Raw genomic sequence first — 15,360 nt, forward strand, 5'->3', positions numbered from 1 at the left:
TGCATGAAATGGGGGAAGGATGAGCTAAGATTAAAGCATTCTGCTAAGTTCCTATTTTCCATGTAAGCCAATACACCTAAATTAATTTTCAACTGCAGGTGCCAAACTGTGCAGAAAGGAAAAGAATAAAAGAGAAAAGCCATAAAATAAGCATAAGCTAATCCTGCCTTACCCTCTGTAATTTCAGTGGTGTATAATATTCGTAATTTTCCAAAGAATTCTTATATGCGAACTCCATTTATCATCACGAACACTGAACAAAACAGAACATAAAATTACAGAAACTACCGCCCACCTTGCCCAATCTTGAAGAAACGTTTCCCTAAACACTAGCCATAAAGTGTAATTTTCTCCTTTTCAAAACTGTACTAATAGCTTAACACGAACTTTAAAAGCAGTCAGTGTATCTTCAAACACCCCAGTAAGCCCAAGCAATATGTTGCACACTCCCAATGGGAGATCAGTGCTCTAGACTTGCTTATTTCACCCCACCAGGGCCTCTGAGCCAGCATGTTTTGTGCTATTGGCAGCCCCATCACACTGTTCTGTGGGGATTTACGAGCCTCGAACACTTCTGGAATCTCTCCACGAAATTCCCAGACCTGTCTCTATTTTAGCAGTGCAGTAGGGATTATGATAACATACTTCATGATACTTCCCGAATGTTTATTTTGGTCTCTTAATTTATTTTCTGTTACTCTCCCTCCAACACTTCCTACTTGAAACAGGGAGAGGGCACTCACACATGCCCTGTGCGTGCATCTGCCTCTCTCTGGGTGGAGGATAAACTAAACTAGACCAAGCCTGTATCAATTTCACCCTGGTACCCGTGCATTCATGAGCAACTCCTGGCAGAATGCTAGGAGGAGGAGGAAAGGCAGTAGCCACCCTCCACAATCAGCTTTTAAGTCTGCTCCTATCTGTTGTTATGACTTGCGAGGAGGAACTCCAAAGCCAGCCATGCACTTTCCCCAGCAACTCTTGGGGAATCAGGGGTAGAGAGGCAGGCCAAAGGGGAAGACCCTAACAAAACACAGCAAAACAATTCCGAATTGTCAAAACAAAGATATTCTGGGCACGAAGCTGACAGAGTTGTGTGACCGCTGTCAGCAAGAGGTTTTGTTGAGATAGTTTGAGTTTTGCGCTGGGATATTTGAGTTCAACAGGCCAGCTCCTACCAGAAAGGAGTCTTCTGCCCTATACAGGGCCTATGGTCGCTGGCACAACTTTACAGTTTATACAAGAACACTTCAAACACAACTTCTGCTAAAAGCAAGGTGCTAACATTTCAATACAGGGACTTGCAGTGCTATTTTAAGTTTGTATTCATCCTCCCTCTCTTCCTCTTTACCTCAAACCTGCCCAGGGGATTCTCCATGGAAACTTGCCAGGAAACATCCAGCCTCTCAGGGTCTCACACTAAAGCTATAGTAGCACGCACAGTATTAGAGCTTCAAGGACAACAAAAACTTCTGGCAGCCAGTTTTGGGGGATTAACAGTAATTAATTAGGTTGACCACCCTGTGAGTACATTCTTCTCAAACACTACTAGCCAGCAAGCAGGTAAAGCAGAAGTAATACAGAAAGAGAAGGAACGACAGAGAAGTTGGAAAAAGCAAGTGGAAACTGACAGTTACAGCACCATCCAAAGCATTTGGGTTTTAACTATGAATGAAATTAAGAACCAAGCAACATCATGATGAAAAGGCAGGCTAGTACTTCCCTCCCTCAGTGTAACTACATATTGCAAGTTCTGCGATTGTGTCTCTCACATGCTACAGTCTACCAACTTGTATCTAAGTGCCATAAATGTTCACTTTGTATCAGGAGATACAGTCTTCTCCCAAAAGACCATTCCAGGTACTCTTTTTAACAGTACTTGTTCACAGCACCTGCAAGGTCAGTACCTCAGACATGCTCATCTGGCAGTCTGTCTCAACACCTTGGAAAACAAAGATTTCCACACAGAAAACAATGAATAAATGGAGAATTTGCCCCTAGAGAAAACAAGCTGAAAGTTATCATGAAGAAAGGAAATCGTTATTTTGAGGATGATGTTCTTCACATCAGGGACTGTTACTATGAGGCTGTAGCAGAAAAGAGACAAAACAGAACCTTGTGGGATTTCCTAAAGTCAAAGAACTTAAATGCCCAGAAACCATGTCTAGAAACAGAATGGTTTCACCACAGAAGTAAACTGCAAGAGTGAGAAAAGGAAGACAATTATAGAGATCTGAGGGCAGTTCACTCTAGGGAAGAGAAACAAACAAGAAAGATGTGGAGGAAAGAAAAAAAAAAAACCAACAAAAAACGACCAAAACCCACAGCTAACAATTCGCACTTTGTTTTTGGAAGACAAATCCCACAGATCACAGACTGAAAACGTTTGAGGGGTATGGCTGCATCAGAAGGCAAAAGAAGAGGTGAAAGAAGGTTAGATTAGGAAAGCTAGAGTTTGGAGAAAGCAGAGGTTAGAAAGAGGGTAGCAGCTAGAGCATTAAGGTCACAAAAAGGCCAAAGATATCTCTGCTTCTCATATAGCAATGCCACCACCAAGTACTGAACCCTTTACAAAATCCCTGCTGTGCGTATCATTGCTCTAATTGAACTTAACTCTCCAAGAGAAGGCAGGAAGCGCCTAGGGAAACTGTCTCTCGCCAATAATCTCCAGTGCTGCCAATTTTACAGGTCACTAATGGTGAATCCAGGGCCTGCTGCATGATTATTCCATACAGAGTTTGCTTTTGTTGAAAACTAAACAGAACAAGAAGTAAAAGTGATAAACTCCTGCAACTGGAACAGGACAGTCAAGCAACATCCAGACAGAAAACCCCTGATAGTTAGCGGGTGACCTAATGCAGCAGAGGCTGGGGATACAACTCAATCTCCTCCTCTGCCTGCACACACACAAAACTAATCTTACAAGATGGAAGTAAAAAGAGAGAGAGGGAATGTTTGACACATAAATACCCTGCCAACAAGCAGCAGCCTGGTGGGAGAGGGAATCCCCAGATAGCTCCATCTCTCTTGCAACTCCCTCCTGACAATTACATTTCTCTTTCAATACCAACATGAGACCAGACATTGGTAAAGAAATTGAGTCAGGCAGTGGTAGCCTGCAAAATCAAATCAAACTGACACTGGGATGTTTCATTACTTTGTTTACCACGGAAAGGCATTTCTCAGGTACTTGCAATTTGCTTTAGAGGGGGGAGAAAAAAAACCCTAGAAGCTAATACAGTACATCAGCTTTCTGCAACACATACTGTGATTTTATTCAAACCGTACTGATGATCTCACACATGGGCTTCCACACTTCCATAGGATCTGTGAGCATTGTGGCTGTACCCCAGCAACAGTCTCTGTGCCAGCCAACTGGTTTTAACAGGATGGAAGTCACAACTCCGTCGAATCCATGAAGCCTATAACCCTCTCTCTTCCCTTCAGATTTCCCCCCTTTAATTCCCCAGCCTTGCTAACACAACTTCTTTTCCATTGACATTTGCAATAGTAATGTCTGACACAACTGCAAGCCACGGGTACAAGGTAAACACAGTACAGCCATTTGCAGATGACTGAAGGAGATGCTTCTGCACTAGCAGGACAGCTGGGCTTTGGGGGTCATTGAATTTTTTGACACCTCTCAACTTGATAAATCTTAAAAGTTGCTGAATTAGATGCATCTGGAACACGTGAGGAACTGCCAAGAAAACAGCACACCACTAAGAAGTGATCAGTTCTGCGGGTGCTATTAACTTACAAAAGGCCACAGAGGACTGGAGTAGAGTGAGTCCTCTGTAGGAAATGTCACAGCTGTAACATAATGGAAGGTCTGGAAGTCCTTCTTCTTAAAAGTAAGTTTTAGCTTAAAGAGGCAGTAATTTTCCTTGACCTAACTTGACCCCAGAACAAATTAATTTTACATCACAGACTCACCACTTTGCCAGACACAACAATTAGAGAGGCCCAATTAGCAATTGTTTCTTGACAGCCAAACTAAACCTAAAGCCCACAGATTAAAACTCTGCTGGTAGGAACTCTTATCTTAGCGAGTTTATCCGTATTTCCCCAGCCAGAGAATCAATTCCTGCCACATCCAAGCTTCAACTTTAAGTGTCACGTCCTTTCAGTTGCAAAGATAACCTCAGAAACATGACCAAGCAATCTCTTCCCTGGATCTGCACTGTGCCTGCTTTCCGGACAATGCTGGAAAAGTGAAGTCAATGCAATTATTCTGAGTTTCACAACTGCCTCCTAGGTTCTGAGCAACAGCAGCAAAACCAACACAAGACCAGCTCATCGGCCTCTGCTCTGGCTGCCCTCAAGAGTTCCTGGCAGCTCAGCAGCCAGGACAGAAGTGGCAAGGGAGACCCGCAGCTTCAGAAACCCCCACACTACAAAGAGCAACGACATAAAGGCAACAAGAAAACATTTGTTCCTCCTGAGAGCGAAATGGGATTTTGAAGCGGTGAGATAGCACAAGCTACATATATATACCAGAGGCTCGTGCTACACAGAGAGAAGTCACTTTTCTAGGATACAGAGAATAAGATGTTAAAAAATAAAACAACAGCAAAAACAGAAAGCTGAACACTGGCAACTAAACTATTAATCTGAAAGTGACAGCTGCGAAAAAGTAAAGCTTGTGAGCCAGACAGAAATCCCAGCACTGTTCACCGCAGCCCAGGCATTTCACCGTCTTTCCTGCTTTACTCTTTGCACAGCAGGAAAGACAGAAAGCCTGTGCTGGGCAGCAAGGAGGAAAGGGGGGGGGGGGGGCTCGAAAAAGGCTTTTTAGTATTTTAACTGTGGCAGAGCACAAGCAAAACTGTAAATGCTTTGATCTTATTATCAGTTACCAAGAAAACAGGTAATTCTTCATTGGACATGTACAAATTACTGCATATAAGCAAAAAGAAAATACAGAATCATAGAAATATCCGTTTCTTTGTCTAAGTGTATGTGATGCATTCAGTCTGGCTTCTCAATTGTGTGTGCCATCTCCCTACCCCAAATTGTCTGTGGATAAAATTAATGGGAAAAGCAGCATGTAAGGGTGAATTACCGATTATTAATGAAAACCTGAACTAAAGTAGTTTTTAAATGGATCTTAATGTCACCCTTCTCCCTCGATACTTACCCTAATTTGATATACAGCTCTTGCTAATCACTCTGCAGTTCCAATAACTGCATCTATAGTGTGGGACAAATCCCTTCAGCCGTCTTCATTTTCAATTAAACTTGCTTCTCAGCTTTTGGCCAGTTTCCAGAGGCACAAACGTCATCTAGCAAAGGACTTCCATTTATTTGCTTCCTTTGTCAGTGTCCTGAAATCAACAACCTCAACTGTTTTGTGGATGCAAGTAAATGGATTTATATTTTACTTATTACCTGTCCCTTCAGGGTTTTTTTAAGTTGTGTTTGGGGACTAAAGGCCTCATATTTTGATGAAAGGCGCCACACCAAGTGTGCTGCATGCCACTGCCCTTGATGGCTGGGAAGACTCATGCTGGCTAGCACTGCCCTGGCTTCCCATACACACCCAAATCACTAAGGACACTTCCTGAGGGAGGGAAAACCGGAGGTGCTGCTGCTAACACGGTGCTCCAACTGCATGGGGCCTGAGGCTGGCAGCTGCCCCCAGGAGAGCAGAAGAGCACCCACGGGCTCCCTGCTTCAGGGCCTGGCGGAGGCTGGGATGCAGGCCCATCCAGCCCCTGTTCCTTCCTGGAATTCTGACCCAGCTGCTGCAGTGATGGCAGCCTCCAGCCTGCCCTCCTCTCCCCAGGTTTCTCCTTCTCCTAAAAAAAACTTGTTTTAAGCAGGAGCCAGTATGATGTTGGACAGATAGGACAGGAGAGCTCCTGGCCGTGACCCCGCTGCCTTGCACGGCCCCCCAGATGGGGTTCCACCCCTGTAGTACCCTGCAGCCCCAGGCAGCCCGTCACCTGCCTCTGAGCCTGCAGGACCTCCTCTCCACCATCATTAAAGAGCAGGGGCCAGCCAAGAGGGAGGCCAGGCCTGCCAGAGGCCTCCCCGGGCGGGAAGCCCAGTGACACAGTAAAGACAAGAAAGGAGGCTGATGTCAGATTAATAAAAATAGCCGCCTGCCCCGACCACAGCTCGAATAGTTTGGGAGCAATTAGCTAAGCAAGCCCACGAGGTGGCCAGCAAGAGGGAACAGGACAAGTCAGTGGGAGGCTGCATCCCCGTCACAGGGAGCACCCTGGTGAGGCTGCCCAAACGTGTCTGCGCAGTTTTCTGTGATTGAAATACCTCTTAACTCCGACCTCCCAGCAACTTCTGTTCTGCAAAACCCTGTATATACTACAGGAATAACAACTGGTTGGTATAGCAGAAGCTGCAGAATGGAATACACACAAATATACATCTGACCAAACCACACAGATTGAAACTTTCAGGTCTGTTAAATTCAGCGTGCAATAAGTTTACTCAGTGTTTAAGCAGACAGCGTCCATATGAAGCTATAACACAGATGTCTCATTTTGCAGAAAGGAGGGGGACTTTCATACACAGAAATCACTTCCACAGCCAAAACAGAAGAGCTAAAATTGAAGTATTTTACAGAGATTTGGTATAAGAAGAAGTAATGGAAGTAGCTTTCTGGAGGTCAGAAGCAGCTTTCCACCACGAGGCTTTTTCGTTTTCCAGATGAGCCAAAGGGTGTTTTCAGCTTCTCAAAGACATAAGATTTCACTAATTTGTGTAATTTAAATGTACAAAACAAAACCATACAGTTTTATTTTGGACTACATACGGCAGCATCCTCATACTGCTCTGGGCATACAGGAAATACAGCCTGCTTTTCCTGGTCCATGACCTAGGTTGGCAATAATAGATCCAGTGTGAGTTAAAGCCCCTGGGAATACTGTGCACAGTGTGACATCTGTGATCAAGCAAATGCAAGGACACTCTGCATGCACAGAAGCCAACAGCACAGAATATTGATTTCCCTCCTCTTTTACCAGGCAGAAGCATTTTAAATGGCAGCTCATGTTCACTTCCACCCTTCTTCAACAGGACAGGGTTCGTAACAAGGCTTTAAAATCCAGCACTGGGGCACCTTTGGATGCCATAATTGTTATATGGGGCTGAGGAAGCATTTCACATGTAACTTATGCTAAGCCACTCATGATAAAGCAACATGCTCAGAGCATAAAAAGCCAGCTTGCTCAAACAGGCCAACTGCAAGCTTTCACACAGTGGAGTACAGAGTTCTGCCTTAGTAGATGGTTTCATTGCTCCTGCTGTCTCAAAAACCAGCCTGGAGAACATGGAAGAGAACAAGGTGAGGGAGATGACAGACCACAGATCCAGAAGCAATGTCAGTTTATCACAAGCTTCGTGGCTGATTTTACAGACATTCAGAGGCTGTTGCTCTCAGGCAAAAATGAAAGAAGAATACCCCTAATTTTGAGAAGGAAATTACAGTTGTTCTGTTACCTGCAGAAGAAAAAGCTGAAACCAGTTTGTTAGGTGGGTGTGAAGAGGCTGTGACAGAAAATTAAGCCTGCCTTGTTTTTAGGGAAATGGGCACAAAAAAGAGGTACAACAGCACACAATTCAGACAAAAATCTTGCTGTATACCAAGTGCTGCAGGCAAATAGGTGCGAGAGACATTTTCTGTGCCCTGGACACGCTGGCCTGATTGCATAAGCTACCCTAGATAGTTACAGAAATTATTTTCCCAGGTTCCCATTACAAACCAGCTTTCCTTTCCCCAGAGACATAATTTCTTCGAGCAGTCTAGCCAAATGCAGTTCCATCTCCAGGGCACTGTAAGTGCCCAAAGCCAGCCTGAGAAAGGATTGAAGCGAGGCGGGCAGGCTGATGGGACAGAGCCGTAATGGCAAGGGGTTAAAAAGCCTGGGGGAGGGAGAGAGCACAGGGCTTGGGGCACAGGGTGAAGAAAAGGCAGGCTTCAGGAGTGCCTCGGCAGCCAGAGCTGCTTCTGATTAAGCCTGCAGGATTGTGGAGCTGCACAGGAAGCGCCGGGGGGGCTAAGGGTCTCACTGCCGCCATCCCAAACACACTAGAAATCTTTGTGTTCCAGCAGCACCATCTGGAAACAGTTAGAGAGAAACAACTCCCAGGCCTCCCCTCCCAAAATAATGAAAAAAAGAATAAATCCACTCTTAAGACCATTAAGCCTGGCCTCTCCATCCCCCTCCTGGAAAGCTCCTCTCCCTGCAAGAGTGGGGAACAAAAGGGTGTCTATAAAAGAGAAGAAACCCCCTTGAGTGCTGTGAGGGCGACCTGCACAGCATGGCAGCTCTCTCTGCTCACAAGGGGCAGCCCAACGTGGCATCACAAGGACAGAGAAGGACTGAGCCCTCTGTCCCTTGGCACAATGCTTCAGAAGCAGCCCTCATGAAAGGGCATCCAGTGCACTAACTGCACATAGTAAGAACAACAGGGGGAAAACATGAATGGCAAGTCATTCTGAAGTTAGAATAGCCCCAAATGGGAGCTGCGCATGTTGAGGGCTCACCCTGAATTTTGCCCTCTTGAAAGGTCTCATCTGTGTGCCATGTATGAACACATGGATGCAAGAGAATCCACTCCAGCAGAGATGAATATCCCAGTCACAGGCAAGAGACTTAATTCCATTCTTAAGATGATGGAGAGACCATGATGTGAAGCACATCAGCATGGTGATGCTCTCCTACTGCCTCAAAGGTACCAAGAGTGAGAAGGGCAACAGAGTCTGATACAGGCATTTCCAACCACCGAAGGGCTCCTTTCAGTAAGGCCTGCGATAGCTCGTTAGTGCCTCAGCACATGTTCTGGAGACAAAGAGGGTGTCTGTTTCCAAAATGCCATTCACTAGTATTTTAAAAGGGAAAAGGAAAGGTCATGACTGTTGAATTTTACCAGAGTAAATCCCTGTGTAACAGTTTATAACAGAGGTACTCCCCTTGCAAGGGTTGTTATCTCCACAAGGAAGTAAAGCCTGCAGTTTTTACCCTTCCCTCTTTGCCTTTACCTTTATTCACCTCTCCCACACACATCAGTATTTTTCAGGGGTTTTCTTCTAATTACACATCCAAGCACTACACACTTGCCTATAAAGATGTAAAAACATATCAAAACAAAATCAAAGCTAACCTTTCAACATCCCAATTAAGCAATTACACATGGAAAGTAACACAAGTGATTCCTGCTAGAACACAATGCCATTCCACTACAGAAAGCACACCTTTGCTCTTCTTCTTACACCCACCCTGTAACTGAGTGCCATCTCTTTATGGGCCACAGACAGTCTGGATGGGATGTGACCACATGCTAAGGCAATTCATAAAAATAAGTCTTAAAATAACAGGCTTCCTCAGCCATTAACGAAGGACTCTTTGGAATCCACTTCTGTGACACAAACCTCCTCACTCTTCCTGCAAAGCTAACTATTGCTAAACATGACTGTCCTGAGATGCCAGCATGGTAGCTGTGGTCACACTTCTCTACTAAGTATATGGAAAGAGAGAAATCCTACCTAAGCTATCAGAAATACCCTACACAAGCTGCTCAGTATGGCAGATTATAGCTGATGTCCCAACCTAGCCAAATAACTTATGCTGGAAGTATGAAGCATCCCACTGCAGCCAATGGTCACAGCTAGAAAGGGGTTAAAAGAAGGAGGAAAGGAGCACTAATCAAAGAATCTCCTTCCCTCCCAAAGGAGGAACACCTCCTGTGTGGAACAGTTTTGAGAGGAGTTTCAGTACGTGCTTTGTTTCGGAATTGTAAGAGAAAGGAAGAAAGACCTGCCCTTCATTTGGAAGGCTGCATCCAAAAACTCATGAGAGCTAGGAAGATTCAAAACAAACCACCTCCCAGCCCAGCTATATGGGGACAAAACTAGGCATTTACAGTAAGTTACTGTTTCCATTTCATTGCACAGAGAAGCAAGCCAAAGCCACTCCAAAGGTGTTTTTAAGACCATGTTACTGTAGAGAGCAAAATTATCCAGCGAGATATCTCTAACTGGTCTGAACTCTTCAGTTTGGCCCATACGGGAGTGCTAGCCCTGCTTATAAGGGGAAAGTGGTTTTCTGCTGCCTGTGTTCTACTCTTGTGGGCCAAGAACTTTATGTATTAATGGAAAAATAAGTGAGACACTGCCAGCAGTCTCAGACATTGGATATTCTTATACTACTGTACATTCTGTGTTTAAATACAGCCATCAACCACAAAAATAAGATTGCAATTAAACAGTAAGAGGTCGTAAGAACAGATCGTGCCTGTGAAAGGTCAAGACACGTGCCAGGGATCTTTGTGGTGCCTGCAGCATTAAAGCACCAGGCTGCTGCACACCAGGCACATAGGAGGCTGTGAGACATGGGTCTGCCAAGCAGGCAGGAGACACAGTTCTCTCTTGCAGCATCCCACAAGCCTGTGATACATTTCTCTCTTTTTACCAGCTTTAGGTTTAGTTATATCCCAGAAGTCCTCAAAAACAGCAGACGACCTCCTGACAGAGCCTCAGTTCCATCCCATTGTCTTTAAGGATAGTCTGAAGCCTCTGGAAGAAAAAGACACACACACAGAAATTCGCCCCCAGGATATCTCAAAACCCCTGGACTGCACATTCCTACCAGCACCACACAAAAGCAAAGTCCCCTCCCTTCCCTGCCGGCAAGACAATGTAATTATCAAGCCACAATACCAGTGGTGGAACTGACCAAAACTAGCTCCTTGCAGATTTGTGCCCTTTGCCCCACCCCCGGGCTGGCTTCCCATCCCAGCCTCCTACAGCTATAACCACAGACCCCCTCACCACGTCCCCTGACATGGTCCCACGGGGCAGAATGGAGCACACACCCCAGCACAGCCAGCCAGTCCATCCGGCTGCTCCATATGGAGTGTGTAATACACAAGCTCTGACCGCCCTGCCCTCTGTGGGCACTTCTCTGCATCTCTTGCCCATCACCAGCCCATCACCATTTTCCACAAAGCCTTCCAGAAGGCAATAACATTAAAATTCTAACAATTTTTAAAAGCTTTTGAAATTACCACTCGGTTTGGAAGCGTGCATGTGTGGGAAGGGATTGTCACAGCACATCCACCTAAAGCTTTTTCCTTCACAAATCTAAAAACCTCCTCTGCGTGCAATCCCTGGAGATTTCTTTGCATCAAGAAGTTCCATTTCCGTCCCTGAGCCTACAGATGAAATGCAGAACAGAGATCTAAAAACACTCGGCTCCTGAAATTACAGTGTCATGTATCTTATGTGGCACATTCAGACGAAGGAAACAAAAAAGGAAGCCACCCTCCCACTGAACATGAAAACATCTTAAATTAGGTACAGAGAAACTGGCAGTATAGCAAACTCCTGAACTGGAGCAGACCAAAGGCACCGTGGCAAAGAGCAGATGAGAGAGCCAGTCAAAGCATCAAACCATGCCAAGGCATCACTTGCCTTTTTTGTTTCATTTCTCAAGATTTCTTTGTAAATACAGCCAACATTCTTATTCAAAGGTCTAGACAGTCGCAGCCCTATAAATTCAGTTCTACCTGCTCCCTTCTTCTGCAAAAAAACTGCTGGGCCCAGGTATAAAGAGACTGAACATCCCTGGGCTACACAGTGATACAAACCTTCTAAGAGCATGGTTTCTGCAGTCAGGTTAAGCCAACCTCAAAAATCTCACTACCAAAGGAAATTGCCCTGTTTTTTTCCTCTTGCTCCCAAGTGTGCATCCCTTACCTCCTGCATGCACTGTAGGGATCACAGAAGAACACTGCAAGTCAGATCAGCTTGCTCATCCTCCTCGAAACTAATCCATCAAAAAGGAGAAGGATTAGCTTCATGAACAAAGGTGGGCACTACAGGCCACGTAATCCCAAACACCTGTACGCTGGAGGGTGCAGGACCACATGGTCAGTATCGGGGGAAAGGCAGGGCTCCTCTTTCAACAAAGGCATAGTTTTAGGACAGCTTAAACCAGTGATGAAACTGCAACAACATGAGCTTTGCTGACACATTTCCTTCTAGAAATTATCAGTCCTTGACATCCATGCCTTTCAGAGCCTTCTACACAGGCATCTTTAACACCGCTTTAAAATTCAGCTTTTACTCCCTCAGAGAACTGATCATAACATCCCCAATCCTGTATAACCTAACCAGATATGGGTGGTGTTTGCTCATACTTTTCTCCTTTTTTCATCCCTCAGAGCAGGGAGCAATTCAAGACTGCTGTTGCTCTATGAATGACTGTAGCTGCTTAAGTGAGTTTTCACGATCAAAGGAATGCTTTATAGTTAGTAGCCGTTGAGTATCCAAAACCAAGCTGCCATACTTGATCTGTTAATTATTTACAGAGTTGTGAGAATGCACAAGGGAAAAGGTATTTTTATCGATGAAATCTACCCACACTTGGTAGCTAGTTTTCAGATCAGTAATTGGGGAGGGCCTGCAAACACAGACGTTAATATGTTTTTCCCCATTAAATTTGCAAAGAGACACACAGACCCCTTCTGTCTTCAGTGCTTTGGATTTGTGACCTCCACGACTTCCAGAAAAAAACACTGCTCTTCACTACAGGCCCATACACCACCATCACAAAGAGATGTCAAGGATTTGACAAGACCAACTGCAGAACTACTGGCGGACGGTGGCTCTGCAGAGGATGCTCGTGGTAAGATGAGGCATGTAGAAGACTTCGCTATTAAGATGTGCAAAGTATGCATGTTCTGTCATCAGAGCTATCTGTATTTTCGAAATGTTCCTGGTTCTCATCTTGATGCTGCTCATTCAAGAGCTTTTCCTAAAGAGGACAGGAAAAACAAACATTTCATTTATATTAGCGACACTGCTTAATGCATTACAAGCACCGAAACTATGACCACAAGGAGATAACACTGTGTGTATATAAAATATACATCTGTGCACATATATTAAACATTATCTATATATGAGCCTGACCAAAACTGAAACATAACAGGCCAAAAGTCAAGTCTTAAGGCACCAACACTACCACCTGCAGTGTATAAATGCCTGTCAAAATGAAGCCTGTAATCATCACATGTGAAAAAATGAACCTCCCAAATCCTATCCAATATGAAGACAGCATTGCATCAGTCAGAGTTGGTAGAGAGACAGCACTGGTGCCTGGAGGATTACTTGCAGCTTCAAAGGAGCAGCAGAAAGGAAACAAAAAAATAAAAGATGTTGAAATTTCACACAGATGCAGCTGCGGCATGGGAAAGCTGTTATCACCCACACAGAAAGGCACTGTACAGATTCAGGACAGGAGGGTTGAACACATGCAAATCACAGATTGAATGAGATTGCTTCTCTCCCCCACTGCTCTTCAATCAGATCAGGAGGATGAGGGAAAGAGCTGGAAATCTGCTACTTTCTGGAAGCAGTCAAAAACCTCCTGGGGGAAGAAAAGAAGAGGGAGGGAAGAAGAACAAGTTTTCCCTTTCTCCTGCTGCCATTATTAAAGCCAAAACGGATATAAATGAGAAGCTCAAAAACCTGAAATCTCTGCTCCACAAAAATACTATGAAATCACAGAGCCCCAGACTCTGGCAATGCCAATTCTAGCTCTCCCCTGCGTCCCAGAAGCCATGTATTACAATAACCCTTAGCTTCTCCAGTGACTACGTGTAGAGCTTGCCATTCACGAGTCCCAGTCCATCAGCTTTTGTATTTATTTCTGGAGGGGCTGAATGCTTTTACCCACAGGAAAAAAATCACATTTGCAAGCCCTGTGTGACAATAGGAAAGCCTCCCAGACTGCCTCCCAGCTGCTGCATGAACACCACTGCAGGCTTCACACCTTTGCAACTTGTTGTCTCTTACTCATACAACTTTAAAAGCAATAGGAGCAAGCTTGTTTCAGACATTTCCCTCTTCTCTGTTGACAGGGAATACTACACCTGTCTCCATTCCAGCTTGATGAAGGACAAAATAGGCATCTTTACCCTGTTCCCTTCCTTCTAGCCTTTTTGATGCACTAACCAGTCAATGCTCATGGACATATGCAATGATCTAGGCTTTCCTAGAGTTTGTTTTGCTTTTCTCTCCATTGAATCACTTCAGGTCTCTGCTGCTTGCTGCAGAGAAGCCACAGCAAGCAGCATTGCAGCCACCACTTCAGAGGTAACAGCATACTCTGCTGCTCCAGGTATGAGTCAAAGGAAGGGAAAAAAAGGACAGCACATCCTTCCTCTGGGTTGTCCATCACAGCCACACAAAGCAAACTGAGGACAGGAAGATAAGCAGTGACTCTGAAAGACTTTGTCTTCGGCTGAGGGGATGACGTTCAGCAGGAAAAGCTTTGCACTACCCAGCAGAGGTGCACCCCTCCAGCATCCAGAATTTGCACTGGTGTGAAAGGGCTGGGTTTCTCTCTGGAAGGGAACTTCGTTTTTTCCAGTCTCTGCAAGGCCCTATGGACCCCTCAGCACTTTACCAAACACTAAAATCCCAGAGGGCTGTAACAGCACAGGATTTAAATTAAAAAACAGGGGAAAAAAGGCAGCCAGACCCTGCCACTTTGTACTGAATCACATACCACCTACAGAAATCAGGTCTTGAGGGAAATCACTGGTCACAATTCTGATTATTACCCCTATTTGCTCCTCAGATACACCAGGTTTTAAGTATCAACATGACTATCGAACAAAAATTCAACCCGTTATCAAGGCCGATTTATTCATCAAAAATCACCAGAAGGAGATTCTGCACAAAGAGGATGACACAAAGGAAGAGCTGATTTACATGATCCAATTAGAGGTGAAAAAACACTCACTCCTCTGTGTAGTCAGGAAGACCTGAAACTCCATCCGATCCTGTCAACCGGGACTAGAGAGCACTCTGGTCAAAGGGAGTTTCCCCAGGGACCAGCCACCTGCTGTAATTACTTAAAAGAGAAAATAGAGAGGAACAAAGCAGAGAATCAACACAATGAAGGTGGTACCAAGCACACACCCAGAAGTTCTTGCACAGAGAAGTGACCATCTCCTCCAAAAGCATAAAATGCGTCTTACAGCTTTTATGTGTTGCGATAATGTGAACAGTAGAAATCTTTTAAACACTTACAAAAATTAGCAAGACTAACATCATAGGCAAATAGGGAATGGTTTCCATTAGAATAATAAAGGAAACATTTCCTCTCAGAAAATGTGAAACGTGATTGCTTTCTAGCACACCAACCCCTGAAAACTTGGGATGCAGAAAAGAGAACCTCAAATTGTGTGTAAAAAAAAAAAATAAGGATGTGGTTTGAGGAGAAATCCACACCACGAAGATGAAATACAGATAGGGTACAATACCAGATACCACACATGGAGAGCTAATAGAAAAAGATGAGGACCTGGGAGCCCAGGCAGTCT

The 15,360-nt window shown here is 44.7% G+C and overlaps 1 protein-coding gene across 27 annotated transcripts in view; it reads right to left on the minus strand.

The window, feature by feature from the left end:
- RBFOX2 (RNA binding fox-1 homolog 2) overlaps positions 1 to 15,360 on the minus strand; it is a 166,434-nt gene that overhangs the window by 129,690 nt on the left and 21,384 nt on the right. The gene's annotated exons all lie outside the window — the stretch shown is intronic.

Source organism: Pezoporus occidentalis, unplaced genomic scaffold (genome assembly GCF_034315485.1).
Source record: "Pezoporus occidentalis ecotype Australia unplaced genomic scaffold, CSIRO_AGI_Poc_V1 ctg78, whole genome shotgun sequence".
Classification (NCBI taxonomy): domain Eukaryota; kingdom Metazoa; phylum Chordata; class Aves; order Psittaciformes; family Psittacidae; genus Pezoporus; species Pezoporus occidentalis.